The sequence below is a fragment of the Manis pentadactyla genome, chromosome X (assembly GCF_030020395.1).
Source record: "Manis pentadactyla isolate mManPen7 chromosome X, mManPen7.hap1, whole genome shotgun sequence".
Taxonomy (NCBI): domain Eukaryota; kingdom Metazoa; phylum Chordata; class Mammalia; order Pholidota; family Manidae; genus Manis; species Manis pentadactyla.
Window position 1 is genome coordinate 66,486,273 of NC_080038.1, and position 22,134 is coordinate 66,508,406.

The window sequence follows — 22,134 nt, forward strand, 5'->3', positions numbered from 1 at the left end:
CCATTTTGGGTATAGTATATAAAAATATTGATTGAATCTAGGTGATTGGTAGTGTTGTTCATATCCTCTATGCATTTATATGTTCTTGAATTTTTGTTTTAGGTCTGCCAGTTGCTGAGAGAGGGACTTAAAACTACCAATCATGAGTGTGAAATTACCTGTTTTTGTCCCTTTAATTTTGTCCATCTTTAGCTCATATATTTTGATATTCTGCTATTGAGTACAGATACATTTATGAATGTTGTGTCTTCTTGACTCAGTCTTTTATCAGTATGAGTCTTTTTCTTGATTTCTTGTAATACGATTTGTTTTGAAATCTGCCTTGTCTGGTATTAATGTAACAGGTTATTCTAGTCTGATTGTGCTTACTATTTCTTTCTTATATCTTTTTCTAGCCATAAACATTCAATCTATTTGTATTTTTGTATTTAAAGTTCATTTCTTATTTTTCATATTTAGTTTTTCTTGGTTTTTTAATCCATTCTTGTAGTCTCTGCCTTTTAAGTGCTGTATTTATTCCATTAACATTTAATGTAATTCTTGATATGCCTTGCTAGAGTCTTCCATTTTATTTTTGGCTTTCTGTTTATTTCCTCTGTTCCTCCTTTCTTGCTTTTCTGGGAGCAATTGAATATTTTTAGAATTCCATTTTAGTTTCCTGTTTGCCATTTAGTTTAGTTTTGTTTTGTTTTTTACATTATTTTTATAGTGGTTTCATATGGATTACAATGTTCTTAGGAAGAACCAAAAAAAAAAAGTAATACATTCTCTAGCAAAAAGAAAATTAATTCTCAACTTAAGGTGAATCAAATGTTGCAACTTAGCAGATGTGAATTTTTTTTTTTTTGGTTGTCATTTTTATTCTGTAGCAAATGAATACCAAAAAAATTGAGAAAACAATTCTATTTACAATAACATCAAAAAGAGTAAAATACTTAGGATTAAACTAACCAAGAGGTGAAATAATTAGACATGGAAAACTATAAAACATTGCTGACAGGATTAAAGACCTAAATAAATGACAGACGCTTGTGTTCTTGGATTGAATGATTCAGTATTGTCACAATAAAAACACTACTCAGAGTTATCTACAGATTCAATGCAATCCCTATCAAAATCCCAATGGCATTTTTTGCAGAAATGAAGAGCAGCAGCTGAATTTGCTGACCTCTGTAAATCCCTTCCAGCTCTATCCCACACATCACAAATGTGAATTTTAAAGTGGGCATTTTAAGTATTCTCAATGAAGTGAAGCAACATTTTCAATGCACGAAAATCTCAGCAGAAGAATGGAAACTCTTAACAAGGAAATCTAAGTCATGAAAAGGAAACAAATGGAAATTCTGAAAAGGAACAATACAATATCTGAAGTGAAAAGTTCACCGAAAGGTGAAAGTACTTATTTTCTATATGATGTATAGATGTGACAGAGGAAAGAGTAAGTGAACTTGAAGCCAGACAGTAGAAATTATCCTAGGTGAAGAAAAGCTAAAAAGATTGGGAAAAACTTAGCAGAGCCTCAGAGATGTCTTAGATCACATGAAATAGTCAAAATACTAAATTTGGATGTCACAAGAGATGAGAGAAAAATGGTAAAAAACTTTTTTAAAGTAATGACTGAAAATTTCCCAAACTTGATGAAATAAAAAAATGTATAAACATAAAATGCTAAACCTGAAGGATTCTAAAGGCAAAGAAGCCCTCCTTGGATACATTATAATTAAAATGTTTAAAGCAAAAGGGAAAGTGTAAATATGCAGCAACAGAAAAACTGACACATACCTGAGCACACAGTGATTGGATTAATTTCTGACTTCCCATCAGAAACCATTCCAGCCAGAAATGCATGGAATAACACTTGTAAATTTTGAGTAAATAAACCCAAGCAAACCTGTCAATCCTGAGTGTATATTCAGTGAAAATATTCAGAAATAAAGGTAAGATAAAGGCATTTTCAATAAAAGAAAACTAAGTATATTTGTTATAAACTAACCTGTATTATAGTACATGATGAGGGAAGTTCTTCATGCTGAAGTAAGTGAAATAGTGTAAACTTGGATTCTCAAGAAAGAATCAAGGGCATTTCAAATGGTAATTATCCGGGAAAATGCAAAATTTTTTTTGCCTTTTCGCTCAATAGCTTTATAAAATACCTTATTAAAGATTAAACATAACTTTTTATAAAACATAACATTTATATACATGTACTGTATATAAAAACAGTAACAGAAAGGACAGAGGGCTATGAGCTTATAAAATTGCAAGAAGTTAAAAAAGCAATACATTGACTGCAAGTGGAATATGATGTACTACCTTCTGTATACATATTTGGGTCTATTTCTAGACTTTTCTGATATTTTCCATTGACCTGTCTGTTCAGGTGCCAATACCACACTCTTAATTATATAGACTTTGTTGTGTTATATTTTATCAGACTAGTTCATTCATGGAGCCCTTTTTTTTTCCCCACTGCTTTCCTAGAAATTTATATGGGTTTATTTTTCCCTTTGATGAATTTTAGGATCAATTTGTCTACCTCTGCAAGATTCATTGGGATTCATATTTTGGGTTTAGTTAAATTTATATCAATTTATAAAATCATGTTTACAAATTGATAGATGTCCTGAAGATTTGGGGACATTATAATCCAAGAACAAGTGATGTCTTTTCATTCATTCATTAAATCCTTTTTGATTTTTTATTGTGTATTTTATAGCTGTCTTCACATGTATTTTGAACTTTTTGTCTGCTTAGTCATAATCTTTTCATTTTTTTGGTTGCTATTGTATTTGGGGTTTTTTTCATTGTGTCCTCTAATGCAAGAGTCAGAAAACTGTGTAGAAACCAGATAGTGAATATTTTAAGCTTTTTACATCTTGGTCTCTGTCACACTACTTAATTCTGCCATGGTAGCACAAAAATTCCCTTAGCCAATAAATGAATGTGTATAACTTTTCCAATAAAACTTTATTTATAAAAACAGGCACTAGGACTTCTGTTTCAGACCAGGTGACATAGATACATTTTTCCTTGTTCCTCTCCTCTAAAATACACTGTAATCCCTGAAAATAAGAGGCAACCCAAGGAGAATGTTAAAATGTGGAAAGAGGAGCTCTATTGATGTGTTTGTTAGTAAGTTGTGGGGAGAGGAGTAGCATTCTGTAATACTATGATTAAGTCTCAGACTTATGGTGAGTCTTGTGCCTTGTCTCTGACCTTCCCAAGTGATCCATGCTTTTTTCTCACCTTAAGTAGACAAGAAGGCTAGAAGGGGCTAGACTTGGGTATTTTCTTTCCTCTGTGAAAGGGATCCCTACGTCCCTGGGTTCTTTCAGCAGCAGTCGAAATACTTCCCTCTTAACCCTGTGTGTTACCACTTCCTCACGGCTACATTGTTCTCACTCATTGGTAGCCTCTCAGTTTTTTAGTATGCCAGCACTAGCCTGAGACAAACCATAATATTAGAACTGCATGGGTGCCTAAAATCACAAGAGAAAACTTATGTCTTTGTGTAGAGGAACAGAGAAAATGGGCATCTGTTCTTTGAAGTGTGAGTAGGATTCCTGGTATTTGATTTGGTCTCACTGCTTTGCCCCCAAAGTGGAGTGAATTGTGCAGAATTGGACAGCAACCTCTAGGCTAAACTCAGAGAATCCCAATTTTCTGACTAGAGTAAATGGAAGAAGACTCCAATCACTGTGTGTAAGGAAAATACTAGGCAGGAAAGAGCTAGAGAAGGAGATAAACAGAAATATTCCAATTTGAAGAACAGAAAAGATTATTTAAAAATTGAGTGAATCTCAGGGGAGGTATAGGATATCAAAATTTTAAATTTCTGTGATTAGAGTCCCAGAGAGGAGATTGCTATGGAAAAATATTTGAAGAAATAGTTGCTTTAAAGTTTTCCACATTTGGTAAAAGATGAAGTTTTAGATTAAAAAAATTCAATTAACCACAGGGTTAACCCCCAAAAAACCTAGCCCAGACACATCACAATCAAGCTGGTGAAAAGGAAAGATGAATAAAAAATGGCAAAAGATAAATAGGGAGGAAATATATAGGACAACTACTGAAGTAATTACAGATTTCTCAGAATCAGTGAAAGTGAGGAGACACTCTTCATCTTGATGAGAGCAAAGAAATGTAAACCCAGAATTCTATATGCAGTATAAATACCCTTCAGGAATGAAAATGAATAAAGATACCCTCAGATGCTGAAGATCTAAGATAATTCGTCTTCAGATCTGTTCTAAAAGAAAAGTTAATTGATGTTCTTTGAGGTAAATGGAAATGATTCCAGAGAGTATCTTGGAACTTAGTGTGATAGAACAAAGTAAATGGTAAATATTTAGGTAAATATTATGAAATGTTTTCAAAATTTGTTATTTAAAATATGTGTAACTCTTGAAAGAAAAACATAATTGTCATACCTAGGGTTTCAAGTATATAGATAATGACATTATAATTATGGCACAAAAATCTGTGATTAAACATTGTAATGCTTCTACATTTGCACTTCAGTGGTAAAACATTAACTAGAATGTGGAATGATATATATGTATAATTCTCTAAAAACCGGTAAGTCAATAAAATTTCAAATGATAATATAGTCTCTGTCTCACACACAAACAGTAAACCATCCGAGAAAGGATAAAATATAGGAGACAACTGAACCTTAATAAGGGAGGGGTCTAAGAAGGTGGCATAGAAAGAGACTGAAATCACCCCCTTCCACATACACATTTAAATCTACTCCTGCATAGGGAGCAGATCCTCCTGAAGAACTGAGGGCTGAGTGAACAGCTTCTGTACAACAACACATAGGGAAACCATACAGCATGGCAGGAGAGATGGAGATATGATAATGAAAAACTTCACTCCTGAAAGTGGCAACCTGCCATAGGGAGGAATATGACTGAGGGACCCACACACACATTTTCCTACCTTGGGGCACAGAAAAAGCCCAGTTTAAAGGGCAACTGGAGGATAAGTGAAGTATAAATACATTTATTAACACTAGAGCATCCACCAAATGCTAAAGGAACTGCTGGAGCACTCTCTGAGATTAGAGGTGCTGGTAAACACCACTGTCTGTGTTCTGCCTACATCTTGATTGCATGGACCAGAGCAGGATCTGGGATTGCCAGTCTGCCTGCCACTTACGTGAGTCCTGTGTGCCTTGCCTACACCAGCTCTAGATGTTCCTCCAAGGTGACCACACTGCCCACAACTGCCCAAAATTGGGTAGACCCACGGAGGTAGCACCAGACTTGTGCACACAAGGACACCCCCAGCCCACACATGCTCTTCTTCTAGCTGTCCTGCCAGAACCCCTGTGTGGAGTGTTCTGGAACCCAACATCCTTTGCCAAATTGGCTTCTTGTTGCCCTGCCAGAGCATCCTCTGCATGAAGCACATCAGGATCCCCTGGATTGTGCCACCTCACCCTCTAGCCACCCCACCAGGGTGTCTGCTGTGAGAGTGCACCTGGAGCCCCTGGTACATGCCAACTAGGACAAGCATTCCATCAGGGTGCCCTGTACACGGAGCACCCAGGGCCTCTCCCCCTCACCCCCCTCCCAGCCTGCAATGATTTATGACCACAGCAGTCTTGCCAGGGCACCTCCTGTGCAGAGTGCCCTGGGAACTCCAGAACCACATCTACATTAGTTCCAGTCAGCTGGTCAAAGCTGCCAAGCATATTATGCAGTCTACCTAGGAGGTATTCCTACACAAGGCCATTCCTTTAACACTGGGAAAAGTAGCTGTTTCACCTAATCCATAGAAACAAACACAGAAACTCAAAATGAGACAGAAGAATATCCAAATGAAAGAATAAGAACTTCAGATAATGAACTCAATGAAACAGAAGCAATCTACCTGAATAAAATAGTTAAAAGTAATGGTTATAAAGACACTCATTGGACTTGAGAGAAAAGTTCATGAACTCAGAACCTCAACAAAGAGAGAGAAAATATTTTTAAAAAGAACCAATTAGAGTTGAATACAATAAACAAAATGAAAAATACAGAAGGAATCAACAGCACATTGGAGGAGATAGAAGGAATCTGCAATCTTGAGGACAGTTGTAATAGCACCTAAGATGAACACAGAAAGAAAAAAATTTTTTAAGTGAGGATAGGTTAAGGAACACCTGGGACAATATCAAACATACCTAACATTCACATTATAGTCCCAGAAGGAGAAGACAGAGGGATAAGGGCAGAAAACATTTGAAGAAAAACTTGCTGGAAAGTTCCCCATCCTGGGGAAAAAGACATGTAAGTCCAGGATGCACAGAGATCCCCAAACAATATGAATCCAAAGAAGACCACATCAAGGCAAATAATTAAAATGTCAAATACTAAGAGAGTCTTAAAAGCAGCAAGAGAAAACAAGTTACATACAAAGGAGATCCCATAGTCTCTCAGCTGAGTTTTCATCAGAAACATTACAGAACAGAAGGCAGTGGCATGATATATTCAAAGTGCTGCCTGGAGAAAAACCTATAACCAATAATATTCTACCTGAAAAGTTACTTGGAATTGGAGCGTTTCTCAGACAAAAAAAACATGTTAAAGGAGTTTACAACCACTAAATTTGCCTTACAAGAAATGTTAAGGGGAGTTCTTTAAGATAAAAAGAACAGGCCATAATTTCAAGTAAGAAATTTATTAGAAAAGGAGAAAAATTCACTGTTAAAAACAAAGTAGTAGATGAGTCACTTAGAAGCTAATATGAAGGTTAAAAGACAGACATAGTAAAATCAATTATATCTAAATTTTAGTTAAGGGAAACAAAAAGGTATGAAATATGACATACACATAAAACATGGAGGAAGGGGGGAACAATGCTTTTAGAATGCATTCAAACTTAAGAAACCACCCACTAATAGGCTAACGTATACTTAGGGTGTCATATATGACCCTGTGGTAACCACAAACCAAAAACTTATAGATAGGTGGAAGAAATAAAGGAATCAAACATAACCCTAAAGAAAGTCATAAAACTGCAAGAGAGCAGGAGGAGAGGAAAGGTACAAAAAAGTACAAAAACAGAACAGTTAAATGGCAATAAGTATGCACCTATCCATAATTACTCTAAATGGCCTAAGGTGCTGCAATTAAAGTTCATAGGTTGGCTAAATGGATTTTAAAAACCCCAGACCTATCTATATGCTGCCTACAAGAGACTCACCTCAGATCTAAGGACACACATACTGAAACTGAAGATGTTAAAAAAAAATACTACATGCAAATGGAAGTGAAGAAATAAAAAACTGGAATAGCACTATTTATATCTGTCAAAATAAACTTAAAAGACTATAATAAGCAGTACATAATGATGGATCAACCCAAGAGAATATGAAAACTATAGGTATTCTCCCAAAATAGGGCACCTGAATATATAAAGCAAATATTACCAAGAATAAAGGAAGACATTGACAGTAGTACAACAATAGGGGATTTTACATCCCACTTAAGTCAATGTATCTTGCAGACAGAAAATCAGTAAGGAAACAGTGGCTTTGCATGACACATTAGACTAGTTGGACTTAACTAATATAAAGTCTCATTAAAGATATTGTATCAGGGACCTCTTACTACAATGGTATGAAATTAGAAATCAGAAAAAAATGAAAAAAACACATGGAGGCAAAACAACAGGCCACTGAACAAACTGGTTCAATGAACAAATTATAAAGGAATACAAAAATATGTGAAGACAGACAAAGACACACAATGGCTCAATATCTTTGGGATGCAGCCTAAGAGGTAAGTTTTTAGCTATACAGGTCTACGTCAAGGAACAAGAAAAATCTCAATCTAAAAACATGCCTAAAGGAACTAGAATAATGAGAACAAAGCCCAAAGTTAGTAGAAGGAGGAATATAATAAACAGCATAAAAACAGTCTAAGAAAACAAAAGGAAAAAATCAGACTAAGAATTGGTTCTCTCAGTAGGAGGGATATAATAAAGTGGAATTAAATAAAATACAGTCTAAGAAAACAATAGGAAAAAACAGACTTGGTTCTTTGAAAAGATAAACAAAATTTATAAACCTTTAGCCAGACTCATCAAGAGAAAAAGAGGACTCATAAATGAAATCAGGAATGAAAAAGAAGAAACACACCACAGAAATACAAAAGATAGTGATTTGTAAAAATTGTATCACAACAAATTGGACAACCTAAAAGAAATGGATAAGTTTCTAGAAACATACAATCTTCAAAGACAGAACCAGGAATAGAAAATCTGAATCATCTGATTACTAATAATGAAATTCAATCAGTAATCAAGAAACTCCCAACAAACAAAAGGCCCAGAAACCTTCACAGTTGAGTTCTTATTAAATAATACCCGCCCATCTCAAACTATTCCAAAAACACAGACAACAAAAGAAATGCTGCTAAATTCATTGTACAAGGCCAGCATTACCTGATACCAAAACCAAAGACACTACAAAGAAAGAAAAGCTTTTGTACAACAAAGGAAACCACCAGCAAAAGGTAGCGTACTGAATAGAAGATGTTCACGAATGATATATTTGATGAGATTAATATCCAAAATACACGAAGAACTCATACAACTAAACAGTAACAGAAACCAAATAATCCAGTCATAAAATAGGCAGAGGGCATGAATAGACATTTTTCCAAAGAAAACATACTGACATTCTTCCAAAGAAGACATACTCCAAAGATGGCCAACTGACAAATGAAAGATGTTTAACATCCCAAATCATCAGGAAAATGCAAATCAAAACAACAATGAGATATGACCCTACATCAGTTAGGATGGATATTATAAAAAAGACAATTGGTAAGGATATGGAGAAAAGGGAACCCTCATATGCTGTTGGTGGAAATATAAAATGGTACAAACACTATGGAAAACAGTCCATGTTTTCCAAAAACTTAAAATTTGAAATACCACATAACCCAGGAAATCCACTTCTTGATATTTATCTGATGAAAACGAAAACACTAGTTTGAAGTGATATGTGTCCCCACTGTTTATTGCTGCATTATATACAATAGTCAAGATATGGTAGCAGTGTCTATCAGTCAACAAGAGAATAAAGAAGAGATGGTATTAATATACAATAGGCTGTTACTTGGCCATGAAAAAGATGAAATCTTGTCATTTGCAGTGTTATGGATGGACCTCAAGGGTATTATGGTAAGTGAAGTAAGTCAGATAGGAAAGACAAATACCATATGATTACTTCAATATAGAATCTATAAAAATAACAACAGAAACAGACAAATATAGAGAATAATCTGGTAGTTTCCTTAGGGGAGGGAGTTTTGAAATGTGTAAATAGGTGAAGGGGATAAAGAGGTACAAACTTCCAAATATAAAATAATGTCACAGGGATGCAAAGTATAGCATAGGTATATAGTCAATAATGTAATAACTTCGTAAGGTGAAAGATTGTAACTATACTTCCTGTGAGCATTTCATAATGTATATAATTGTCAAATCACTATATTGTACACAAACTAATATATTAATCTCTATCAATCATACTTCAGTGAAAATTGAGCCCTCCCAAGTCTTTAAAATATAATAAAATGGTAGACCTAAATCCAAACATATCAATAATTAGATTAAATGTAAATAGTCAAACCACAGAGCCTGTCACACTTTATTTTAAAAATCATAAACCTATATGCTATCTCTAAGACACCTTCTTTAAATATCCTTGCATAGATGACTTAAAGGTAAAAGATAAGAACTTGACAAAGCATTAAAACAATCAAAAAAGTTTAGTGGCTGTATCAGACAAAATAGACTTAAGGATAAAGGACATTACTTAGGTTAAAGACATGTTATTACCTGATTATAAAATGGACAGTTCATCAAGAATAGAAAATAATATATATGGTCATGTTCCTAATAAGAGACATTCCAAATACATGAACACAAACTGATAGAACTGAAGAAAAACAGACAAGTCTGCAGTTATACTTGTAGAATCATATTGCTCTTAGTAGTTGATAGGATAGGAAATGAGCAAATATATGGGACAGCTGAACAAGATTATCAACAATCCTGACCTAATGGATACGTATAGAATACTGAAAAACAGGATATATTCTTTTCACATGCATATAGAACATTTGACTATCTAAATCATTTTCTGGGCTATAAATGTATGTAGATTTATTATTTATATAGCATATAAATAGGTATATATAAAATAATATAAATGTACATATAATGTATTTCATATATTTAAGTACTTATAGTGTAATAACAATTTATGTATTGTGTATTTATATATGTTCATATAATGTACATAAAGTTCATATGTACATAAATTTTAAATACTTGACATAATTTCATGTGTGTTCTCTGACCATTATAGATATTAACAAGTAATATATAACAAAGATTTGGAAAATCTCCATATATTTGAAAGTTAAACTACCGTTTTCTAAAGTGAAAGCAGAGTACATAAAGGAAGCTCACAAGAATGAAAATTTAACATACCAATCTATGATGTAGCTAAAGCAGTACTTCAGTGAGAAACTTACAGTATTAAATATTAGTAAAAAAGAAGTGTCTTAAGCCACTACTCTATACTTCAACATAAAATAGAAGTCAAACTAAAACCCAAAAACAAATAATAAACATAAAAGCACAAATCAATGAAATTTAAAGCAGGGAAACAATGGGAAAAAATTGACTGAAGCCAAAAGGTTCTTCCTTAAAAAAGTCAATAATATTGATAAAATATCTTTCTGTTCAGCAAGACTAAACAAAAAAAGGAAATCAATACAAGTCTCAAAATGTAAATGTCAAGGAATGAAAGAGGGGCTCTCACTGTAAACCTTGCAGAAATTAGAAGAATAATGCATAAATGTGAATAATTTTATGTCACAAAATGTAAGAAATTAGATGAATCAATTTATTTTAAAAGAGAAGTTATCCAAACCCATATTCTGAGAAATAAACAGTATGACTATTTTTGTCACTCTTAGGAATTAAAATTTGTAGCTACATTCTTTACAACAACAACAAATTCCTAACATCAGTTGTTTGATGGATGAATGTTTCTAAACATTTCAGGAAGAAAATAAGGATTCTTGTGTATCACTTTCACTGAGTAGCAGAGAAAGTTATATTCTAGCCACGTTTTATGTGCACAGCTTTACCCTTACACTAAAACCCAAGAAAGATGCCTCAAATAATAAAGACTGCAGAACAATATTCTTCATGAACATGGACATAAAAATTATCTACTGTTATCAAATAGTTTCCAGCAATATACCATAAGGTTAATACATGAGAGTTTTGTCCAGTTCAGAACTGAAAGTGTAACTTAATATTGAGAATCAATCATACAATTCATCATATGAGCGAATTAAAGACAAAGATGACATCTCAATATATGCAAAAAGAGAATTTTATATCATTTAATACTTTCATAAAAATTCTTAGCAAATTTGGAAAAGAAGGCAACTTCATTAATGTGATAAATGGAATCTCATAAACACTGATAGTAACATCAGTTTAATCATTAAAAACGGAATGGTCTTGCTCCTATGAACAGGAACTAGGCAAGTATGACAGATTGCAACATTATTTGACTTTATGGTGGAAGTTCACACAAGTGCCATAAAGCAAGAGTAGGGGAGTGAAGGGTATGTATTTTGATACACAAGCCATGAATATTTGGAAATCAATATTAAATGAATCATACCATTTACAGTAGCACCACCTTTGCCCTGCCACCAAAAAAACATGAAATATTGGCAGTTCTTGCTTTGCAGAGTATTGTAGGACTGTAAAAATGTCTGCTAAATGAAACCATGCAAAGCACTATTAATGAAAAGATTACAATTCTCCCATTTGAAAAAATTTTTGTGGAAACATTAAAAGTTCTGTATCAGTTAAAGATGTATAGGGAAATGAAAACAGTAAAACTTTTATTAACTGTAATTGAAAAACAGAAATATTTAAAATTAAATTGAATTTCATTGTAAGAAATTACCGAGTAATTTGAATAACCCTTGTTTTCTTATTGTATAACGTATAAGAAACAAGAATCTTTTCTGTAGTTGGCTGAATTGTCACCATCCTTTGTGAATCGGAATTTCCTCCTCACATTTTATCCTTTATGCTTTCAGTCTCATTAAATATTTCTGAAAGTTTTTTTAAAATAAAATTTTTAGCTGGTGTCAAACCCTGTTGGACATCTTCATCCTTTTCAGCACATTGTTCTTACTTACACTGAGAAGTTCCTACAGGTGCATATTTAGAGGTCTCAAATGATCATGGTGTCAACATCTCATGATTAGCAAATTATGCTGTAACCACATTTACATTAAATTCAAAATTCCCATCCAGTTTTGACAGTTTATTACTGCACTTCGGTCTTTGTTGGCCATTAACTTTTGGATTGTGTATTTTAAAGTATGTCATATATAGGTTCATAACTGCGAGACAAGGCAAGATAACTATACTTTTTTGTTTGCAAATAAATTGAGTAAATGATATGCACAGGCCAATCACTGATAGATTTTAAAAGAAGTAAGTTTTCCATTTCTATATTTAAGGAGCTTTGAAGTTTCCACTCAATACTAAAAAATTTTAACCAAAAGTTTAACAGGCTGAGAAATCAACAGTACTTCTTGGATCTCTAAAAGAGGAGAGGGCACAGCAAACCATTGCCCACAAGACTAGTGTTTAAGGTAAATACAGATAGTCATGGCCTACTGGATTAGAGATAAATAGAAACTACTGGGGGAACTAGTGCCAGGATAGGAAAATTCTGAACTGTAACTTCTGAATTGCTGGAGGCTCAGTGTGAACAAGTCTGAGTTAAAAAACTGCAAGGGCTCCCAGTCATGGATGGTATTTCAGTACTGAGATTCACCTGCAGGAGTACTTACTGGAGAAAACTACCCATGTATATCTGTCAGGGAGAGGAAAGGGAACCATTTTGAAATAAGCCAGAATAGTATGTTCTTCTTAAAGCCTCACCTCAGAAGAAACTATGTAAGCAGAGCCTATCATGTTGGGTTATTATCAGTGCCTAACTTAGGTGTGGAAGGAAAGTACCCAACTCCAGCTCACTCTAGCCATCCTGCCTCACCTAAGGGAGGAAGACTAAAACCAGAAAACTCATCTGACATTTCATAGTCCAGAGACTGGTTTACTAAAAGATTGAAACTGATTTATAGAAATGTAAAATACTTCCCATTGCCTCACACTTCACCATCATATTACTAAACACCTATTTACAAGTTTTTCTTTATGTATGGGAATTAAGAAAAAATTACAAGGCATACATAGTCAAGAAAAAACAGTTTGAAGACACAGTGCAAGTACCAGAACCAGCAATGGCAGGGATGTTGGAATTATCAGACCTAGAATTTTTTTCTTGTTCTTATCATTAATCTCCAATTACATGAAGAACATTATGTTTGCTAGGGTCCCCCCTTAACCAAGTCCCCCCCACAAACCCCATTACAGTCACTGTCTATCAGCGTAGTAAGATGTTGTAGAATCACTACTTGTCTTCTCGATGTAGCACAGCCATCCCCCCATTCCTCCCGCCCACATTATACATGCTAATCGTAACACCCCCTTTCTTCTTCCCCGCCCCTATTCCTCCCTTCCCTCCCATTCTCCCCATTCCCTTTCACTTTGGTAACTGTTAGTCCATTCTTGGGTTCTGTGATTCTGCTGCTGTTTTGTTCCTTCAGTTTTCCTTTGTTCTTATACTCCAAATATGAGTGAAATCATTTGGTACTTGTCTTTCTCCACCTGGCTTATTGCACTGAGCATAATACCATCTACTTCCAACCATTTTGTTACAAATGGTAGGATTTGTTTTCTTCTTATGGCTGAGTAATGTTCCATTGTGTATATGTATCACATCTTTATCCATTCATCTTCTGATGGGTACTTAGGTTGCTTCTATTTCTTGGCTATTGTAAATAGGGCTGAGATAATCATAGGGGTGCTTCTGTCTTTTTCAAACTGGGCTGCTGCATTCTTAGGGTAAATTCCTAGAAGTGGAATTCCTGGTTAAATGGTATGTCTATTTCGAGCATTTTGAGGAGCCTCCATACTGCTTTCCACAATGGTTGAACTAATTTACATTCCCACCAGCAGGGCAGGAGGGTTCCCCTTTCTCCACAACCTCGCCAACATTTGTTGTTGTTTGTCTTTTGGATGGTAGCCATCCTTACTGGTGTGAGGTGATATCTCATTGTGGTTTTAATTTGCATTTCTCTGATAACTAGCGATGTGGAGCATCTTTTCATGTGTCTGTTGGCCATCTGAATTTCTTATTTGGAGAACTGTCTGTTCAGCTCCTCTGCCAATTTTTTAATTGGGTTATTTGTTTTTTGTTTGTTGAGGTGCATGAGCTCTTTATGTATTTTGGATGTCAAGCCTTAATCGAATCTGTCATTTACGAATATATTCTCCCATACTGTAGGGTACATTTTTGTCCTATTGATGGTATCCTTTGCTGTACAGAAGCTTTTCAGCTTGATGTAGTCCCACTTGTTCATTCTTGCTTTTGTTTTCCTTGCCTGGGGAGATATGTTCATGAAGAAGTCGCTCATGTTTATGTCCAATAGATTTTTGCCTATGTTTTTTTCTAAGAGTTTTATGGTTTCATGACTAACATTCAGGGTCTTTGATCCATTTCGAATTTACTTTTGTGTATGGGGTTAGACAACGATCCAGCTTCATTCTCTTACATGTAGCTGTCCAGTTTTGCAAACACCATCTGTTGAAGAGACTGTCATTTCCCCATTTATGTCCATGGCTCCTTTATCGTATATTAATTGACCATATATGTTTGGGTTAATGTTTGGAATCTCTATTCTGTTCCACTGGTCTGTGGGTCTTTTCTTGTGCCAGTACCAAATTGTCTTGATTACTGTGGCTTTGTAGTAGAACTTGAAGTTGGGGAATAAGATCCCCCCCACTTTATTCTTCCTTCTCAGGATTGTTTTGGCTATTCGGGGTCTTTGGTGTTTCCATATGAATTTTTGAACTATTAGTTCCAGTTCGTTGAAGAATGCTGATGGTAGTTTGATAGGGATTGCATCGAATCTGTATATTGCTTTGAAAAGGATGGCCATTTTCACGATACTAATTCTTCCTAGCCAAGAGCATGGGATGAGTTTCTATTTGTTAGTGTCCTCTTTAATTTCTCCTAAGAGTGTCTTGTAGTTTTCAGGGTATAGGTCTTTCACATCTTTGGTTAAGTTTATTCCTAAGTATTTTATTCTTTTTTGATATAATTATGAATGGAATTGTTTTCCTGATTTTTCTTTCTATTGGTTCATTGTTAGTGTATAGGAAAGCCACAGATTTCTGTGTGTTAATTTTGTATCCTGCAACTTTGCTGTATTCCAATATCAGTTCTAGTAGTTTTGGAGTGGAGTCTTTAGGGTTTTTTCTGTACATATCATGTCATCTGAAGATAGTGACAGTTTGATTTCTCCTTTACCAATGTGGATTCCTTGTATTTCTTTGTTTTGTCTAATTGCCATGGCTAGGACCTCCAGTACTATGTTAAATAACAGTGGGGAGAGTGGACATCCCTGTCTTGTTCCTGATCTCAGAGGAAAAGCTTTCAGCTTCTCGCTGTTCGGTATGATGTTAGCTGTGGGTTTATCATATATGGCCTTTATTATGTTGAGGTACTTGCCCTCTATACCCATTTTGCTGAGAGTTTTTATCATGAACGGATGTCGAATTTTGTCGAATGCTTTTTCAGCATCTATGGAGATAATCATGTGGTTTTTGTCTTTCTTTTTGTTTATGTGGTGGATGATGTTGATGGATTTTTGAATGTTGTACCATCCTTGCATCCCTGGGATGAATCCCACTTGATCGTGGTGTATGATCCTTTTGATATTTTTTTGAATTCGGTTTGCTAATATTTTATTGAGTATTTTTACATCTATGTTCATCAGGGATATTGGTCTGTAGTTTTCTTTTTTGGTGGGTTCTTTGCCTGGTTTTGGTATTAGGGTGATGTTGGCTTCATAGAATGAGTTTGGGGGTATTCCCTCCTCTTCTATTTTTTGGAAGACTTTAAGGAGAATGGGTATTGTATGTCTGATAAAATTCCGACGTAAATCCATCTGGCCCGGGAGTTTTGTTCTTGGGTAGTTTTTTGATTACCGCTTCAATATCTTTGTTCATTATTGGTTTGTTCAACTTTTGTGTTTCTTCCTGGGTCAGTCTTGGAAGGTTGTATTTTACTAGGAAGTTGTCCATTTCTTCTAGGTTTTCCAGCTTGTTAGTATGTAGGTTTGCATAGTTGTCTCTAATAATTCTTTGTATTTCTGTGGAGCCTGTCATGATTTTTCCTTTCTCTTTTTTGATTCTGTTGATGTGTGTTGATTCTCTTTTTCTCCTAATAAGTTTGGCTAGAGGCTTATCTATTTTGTTTATTTTCTCAAAGAACCAACTCTTGGTTTCATTGATTTTTTTCTATTGTTTTATTCTCAATTTTATTTATTTCTTCTCTGATCTTTATTATGTCCCTTCTTCTGCTGATTTTAGGCCTCATTTATTCTTCTTTTCCAATTTCGATAATTGTGACATTAGACTATTCATTTGGGATTTTTCTTCCTTCTTTAAGTGTGCCTGGATTGCTATATACTTTCCTCTTAAGACTGTTTTCGATGCATCCCACAGACGTTGGGGCTTTGTGTTGTTGTTGTCATTTGTTTCCATATATTCCTTGGTCTCTATTTTAATTTGTTCATTGATTCATTGATTATTTAGGAGCATGTTGTTAAGCCTCCATGTGTTTGTGAGCCTTTTTGTTTTCTTTGTACAGTTTATTTCTAGTTTTATTCCTTTGTGGTCTGAAAAGTTGATTGGTAGAATTTCAATCTTTTTGAATTTACTGAGGCTCTTTTTGTGGCCTAGTATGTGGTCTATTCTGGAGAATGTTCCATGTGCACTTGAGAAGAATATGTATCCTGTTGCTTTTGGATGTAGAGTTCTATGGATGTCTATTAGGTCCATCTGTTCTAGTGTGTTGTTCAGTGCCTCTGTGTCCTTACTTATTTTCTGTCTGGTGGCTCTGTCCTTTGGAGTGAATGGTGTGTTAAAGTCTCCCATAATGAATGCATTGCCATGTATTTCCTCCTTTAATTCTGTTAGTATTTGTTTCATATATATTGATGCTCCTGTATTGGCTGCATATATGTTAATAATGGTTATATCTTCTTGTTGGACTGAGCCCTTTATCATTATGTAATGTCCTTTTTTATCTCTTGTTACTTTCTTTGTTTTGAAGTCTATTTTGTCTGATACTAGTATTGCAACACCTGCTTTTTTCTCCCTGTTGTTTGCATGAATATCTTTTTCCATCCCGTGACTTTTAATCTGTGCATGTCTTTGGGTTTGAGATGAGTCTTTTGTAAGCAGCATATAGATGGTTCTTGCTTTTTTATCCATTCTATTACTCTGTGTCTTTTAATTGGTGCATTCAGTCGATTTACATGTAGGGAGATTATTTATAGATATTTACTTATTGCCATTGCAGGCTTTAGATTCGTGGTTACCAAAGGTTCAAGGTTACCTTCTTTACTATCTTACTGTCTCACTTAACTCGCTTATTGAGCTATTGTAAACACAGTCTGATGATTATTTCTCTCCCTTCTTAATCCTCCCCCTCCATTCTTCATATGTTGGTCATTTTGTTTTGTGCTCTTTAGGAGTGCTCCCATCTAGAGCAGTCCCTCTAAAAATCCCTTGTAGAGGTGGTTTGTGGGAGGCAAATTCCCTCAACTTTTGCTTGTCTGGGAATTGTTTAATCACTCCTTCATATTTAAATGATAATCATGCTGGATACAGTATTCTTGGTTCAAGGCCCTTGTGTTTCATTGCATTAAATATATCATGCCATTCTCTTCTGGCCTGTAAAGTTTCTGTTGAGTTTTCTGAAAGCTTGATGGGTTCTCCTTTGTAGGTGACCTTTTTCCTTTCTCTGGCTGCCTTTAAAACTCTGTCCTTGTCCTTGCTCTTTGCCATTTTACTTATAATGTGTCTTGTTGTTGTCCTCCTTGGGTCCCTTCTGTTGAGAGTTCTGTGTACTTCCGTGGTCTGATGAATTAATTCCTCCCCCAGTTTGGGGAAGTTTTCAGCCATTATTTCTTCAAAGACACTTGCTATCCCTTTTTCTCTTCTTCTTCTGGTACCCCTATAATGCGGATATTGTTCCTTTTGGATTGGTCGCACAGTTCTCTTAATATTGTTTCATTCCTTGAAATCCTTTTATCTCTCTCTGCATCAGCTTCTATGCTTTCCTGTTCTCTGGTTTCTATTCCATCAATGTCCTCTTGCATCTTATCCATTCTGCTTATCAATCCTTTCAGAGATTGTTTCATTTCCGTAATCTCCTTCCAGACCTCATCCCTTAGCTCTTGTATATTTCTCTGCAGCTCCGTCAGCATGGTTATGACCTTTATTTTGAATTCTTTTTTAGGAAGATTGGTTATGTCTATCTCCTTCTCAGGGGTTCACCCTGTGATTTTGGTCTCTATCAAATTCTTTGGCCTTTTCATGGCGATAGAGGTAGTTGTGCGGTGCTGGCGCTGTGTGTCGCCTGGGAGAACGTCCCTTCTTGCTGGTTTGTGGCCTTCCTCTCTTGGGAGAACAGCGACCTCTAGCAGCTTGTGCTGGGCAGCTGCGTGCAGACGGGGCCTCTGATTCTTGCCTGGCCACTGTGGAATTAAGCTCCATGTTTGCTGTGGAGTTAAGCTCCGCGGTTGCAATGGGCGTGGCCGGCCTCCATCTGCTACTCCAATATGGCGGAGCTGCGTCGGAGGGGAGACAGGCGGGAGGCTGTTTATCACTGGGAGGGGCCTCTGAGCTGTGCTGCCACCCAGGGGTTTAGGGTGCCTGGTGTTTCCTGTGATTCCCAGCTTCTGGGCTAAATGTCCTAGGATGCTTCCCTCCAGCTGTGTGGTCTCTATCCCTTTAAGACTTTAAAAAAAGCACTCGCTTTTCTTTGTCCCAAGGGAGCCGGCTGCGGGGGACCCTCTCACAGGTCTTACTGTCCTGTTACCCTAGTTTTCAGCACGCCACGCACGCAGTGTGTGTCTGTGTTCTGGTGCATATGGCTTGGGCTGTGTGTTTAGCAGTCCTGGGCTCCCTCTCCCTCCCCACTCTGACTCCTCTCTTCCCACGGGGAGCTGGGGTGAGGGGTGCTCGGGTCCTGCCAGGCCACGGCTTGTATCTTACCCCCTTCACAAGGGGCTGGGTTCTTACCGATGTGGATATAGTCTGGCTGTTGTCCTTTGTCTTCTTGTCTCTCTTTTAGGAATGGTTGTATTTGTTGTATTTTCAAAAATATACATGGTTTTGGGAGGAGATTTCCGCTGCTCTACTCAAGCCACCATCTGGCCCCCCCCCCCAGAATTTTTTTTAGAACTATGATTATTATGGTAATGGCTTTAATGGGTAGAGTAGAAAACATGCAAGAACAGATTGAAGGTATAGAGATGGAAATCCTAAGAAAGAATTAAAAAATGCTAAATATGAAAAGCATTGTAATAAATGGAGGATGCCTTTAATGGGCTTTTTAGTAGATTGGACATTACTATAGAAATAGTTTCTGAACTAGAGAATATACCAATAGAATTCCTAAAAACAAGAAGGCAAAGAGAAAAGACTAAAAACAGAAAAATGCCAAAGAAAAGTGGTATAACCATGAAGAGTAACAAATATTATGGGAATACAAGGGGGAGGAGAATTTACAAAGCAATATTTGAAGCAATAATGTTGGAATATTTCCCCCAAATTAATATCAGACATAACACTACATATAGATCCAGGAAGCTCAGAGAACAGTAGACAGGATAAATACTATGAAAAAGTATACCTAGGCATATTGTTTTTGAACTACCAAAAATCAAAGCTAGAGGAAAAATCCTTAAAGAACTGAGATGAAAAAAAAGCTACTTGAGAGGAGGAAAGATAATATCCAGAATCTTCTCAGAAATCTTGCATGTAAGAAAAGCATGAACTGAAATATTTATAGTGATTAGAGGAGTGATTAGTGTGGAGGAGACAGTGAATGAGATGGAAATTGCTGAATACAACAATGAAGCTGAGGAACAGAGAGAAAAAAGACCTCTAGGAATGAAATGATAAGACAGCCATGTGACCAATCCAAATGAACGAAACAATAGTTGTTTAATAGGGGTACCAGAAGGAGAAAACAGAGACCAAGGGGCAGAAAATCTCTTTAAGGATATAGTTGTTGAAAACGTGCCCAATCTGGGGAAAGAAATGGACACTCAGTTCATGGAAGTGTAAGGATCCCCTAACTACAGGAACCCAAGCAAGACAACACCAAAACATACAATTAAAATAGCAAATATCAGCAATAAGGAAAAGGTGTTGAAAGCAGAGAGAAAAAAATCACTTATAAAGGAATCCCCATGAGGCTCAGCACATTTCTCAACAGTAACTCATCAGGCCAAAAGGCAATAACATGATATATTTAATGTCCTGAAACAGAAGCACCTCCATCCTCGACGTGGCAAGGTTATCACTTAAATTTGAAGCAAGATTAAACAATTTCCAGATAAAAGTTGAACTCATTTGCCACTACTAATCCAGTTTTACATATGTTAAAGAGATTGCTGTTTATGGACATGACCCTAAGCCTAAATAGCTTTCCCCAGTGAAAATAAACCCACAGTAAAGGTAGTAGACCAATTACAAGCAGGTATGAAATTAAAAGAAGCAAAATCATGTGGGGGAGTTGATATGGGTGAATGTTGTAATCACAATGTTGGTCATGTGAAGCCTTCGTAAGATTGTATATCAATGATACCTTAATTTTAAAAAGGCAACTATATACAAAAGTCAAGGGATATACAAAAATGCAGATTATGACATCTAAAGTTTGGAGCAGGAAGAAGGAAAAAAAGGTATATTGTGTTTGAAATAGAGTAGTCACCAACTTATGAGACTATTATATTGTAAAGAAGCTATCTGAAACTTTGGTAACCACAAAACTATAGACTATGATAAAAATAAATGTTTTGAAAAGATCCAGTTACAACAATAAGACCATCAATGAGAATAATATGAGAGGCAGAAAGAAACAGGAGATATAAAAAAATAATAAAATAGCAATAAGTACATACCTATCAATAATCAGCTTAAATGTAAATGGACTGAGTGCACCAATCAACATAGAGTGTCAGAATGGATAAGGAACCAAGACCCATCTATATGCTATCTACAAGAGACTCATTTCAGACACAAAGACATATATACTGAAAGTGAAGGGATGGAAAAAGATATTCCGTGCAAATAATAGGAAGAAAAATGCAGGAGTAGCAGTACTTCTATCAGACAAAATAGATTTCAAAACAAAGTAATGAGACATTATGTAATGATAAAGGGATCAGTCCAACAAGAGGATATAAGAAATATCTGTGCACCCGACATAGCACCTAAATATGTAAAAAAAAAACAAAAAACAAAGGAGGAGATAGGTTGCAACATATTGATTTATCTCACTTCAGTAGATCAACCTGACAGAAAGTAAATAATGAAAAAAGCACTAAGCAATACATTAGATCAAATGGACTTAACAGACATCAACAGAACAGTTTATCCAAAAGCAGCCACGATAGACATTTTCTCAAGTGTACATGGAACATTTTCTAGAATAGATCACATATTAGGCCACATGAAAAACCTCAATAAGTTAAAAAATATTGAAATTGTATCAAGCAGCTTCTCAGATCAAAATGGAAGAAACTAGGAATAAATGACACACAAAAAAGATAAACACAGGCTTAAAAACATGCTTTATATAACCAATGGCTCAGCGAACAAATTAAAACAAATCAAGCAATACATGGAGACAAATGAAAACAAAAACACAACAGCCCAAAATCTGTTGGATGTAGCAAAGGCAGTTTTAAGAGGAAAGTACAAAGCAATACAGGCCTACCTCAAGAAAAAGCAATCCCAACTAAACAGTATAAAATCACAAGGATACAAGAAAAAGAACAAATAAAACAAAAGCCAGTAGAAGGAGGGACATAATAAGGGTCACAACAGAAATAGAGAAGAGTAAAACAGAATAAGTCAATGAAACCAGGATCT

General features: G+C 35.6%; 1 long non-coding RNA gene across 2 annotated transcripts in view; it reads left to right on the forward strand.

Annotated features, from left to right (window-relative positions):
- LOC118931428 (uncharacterized) overlaps positions 1-22,134 on the forward strand; it is a 128,703-nt gene that overhangs the window by 58,378 nt on the left and 48,191 nt on the right. Inside the window, exon 3 of one of the 2 annotated variants that reach the window (XR_008995164.1) lies at positions 1,139-7,884. The exons of the other annotated variant lie outside the window; for it this stretch is intronic. This is a non-coding gene — a long non-coding RNA (uncharacterized LOC118931428). Of the gene's footprint in view, positions 1-1,138; positions 7,885-22,134 lie in introns of those variants that run through there. 2 annotated transcript variants of the gene reach the window in all.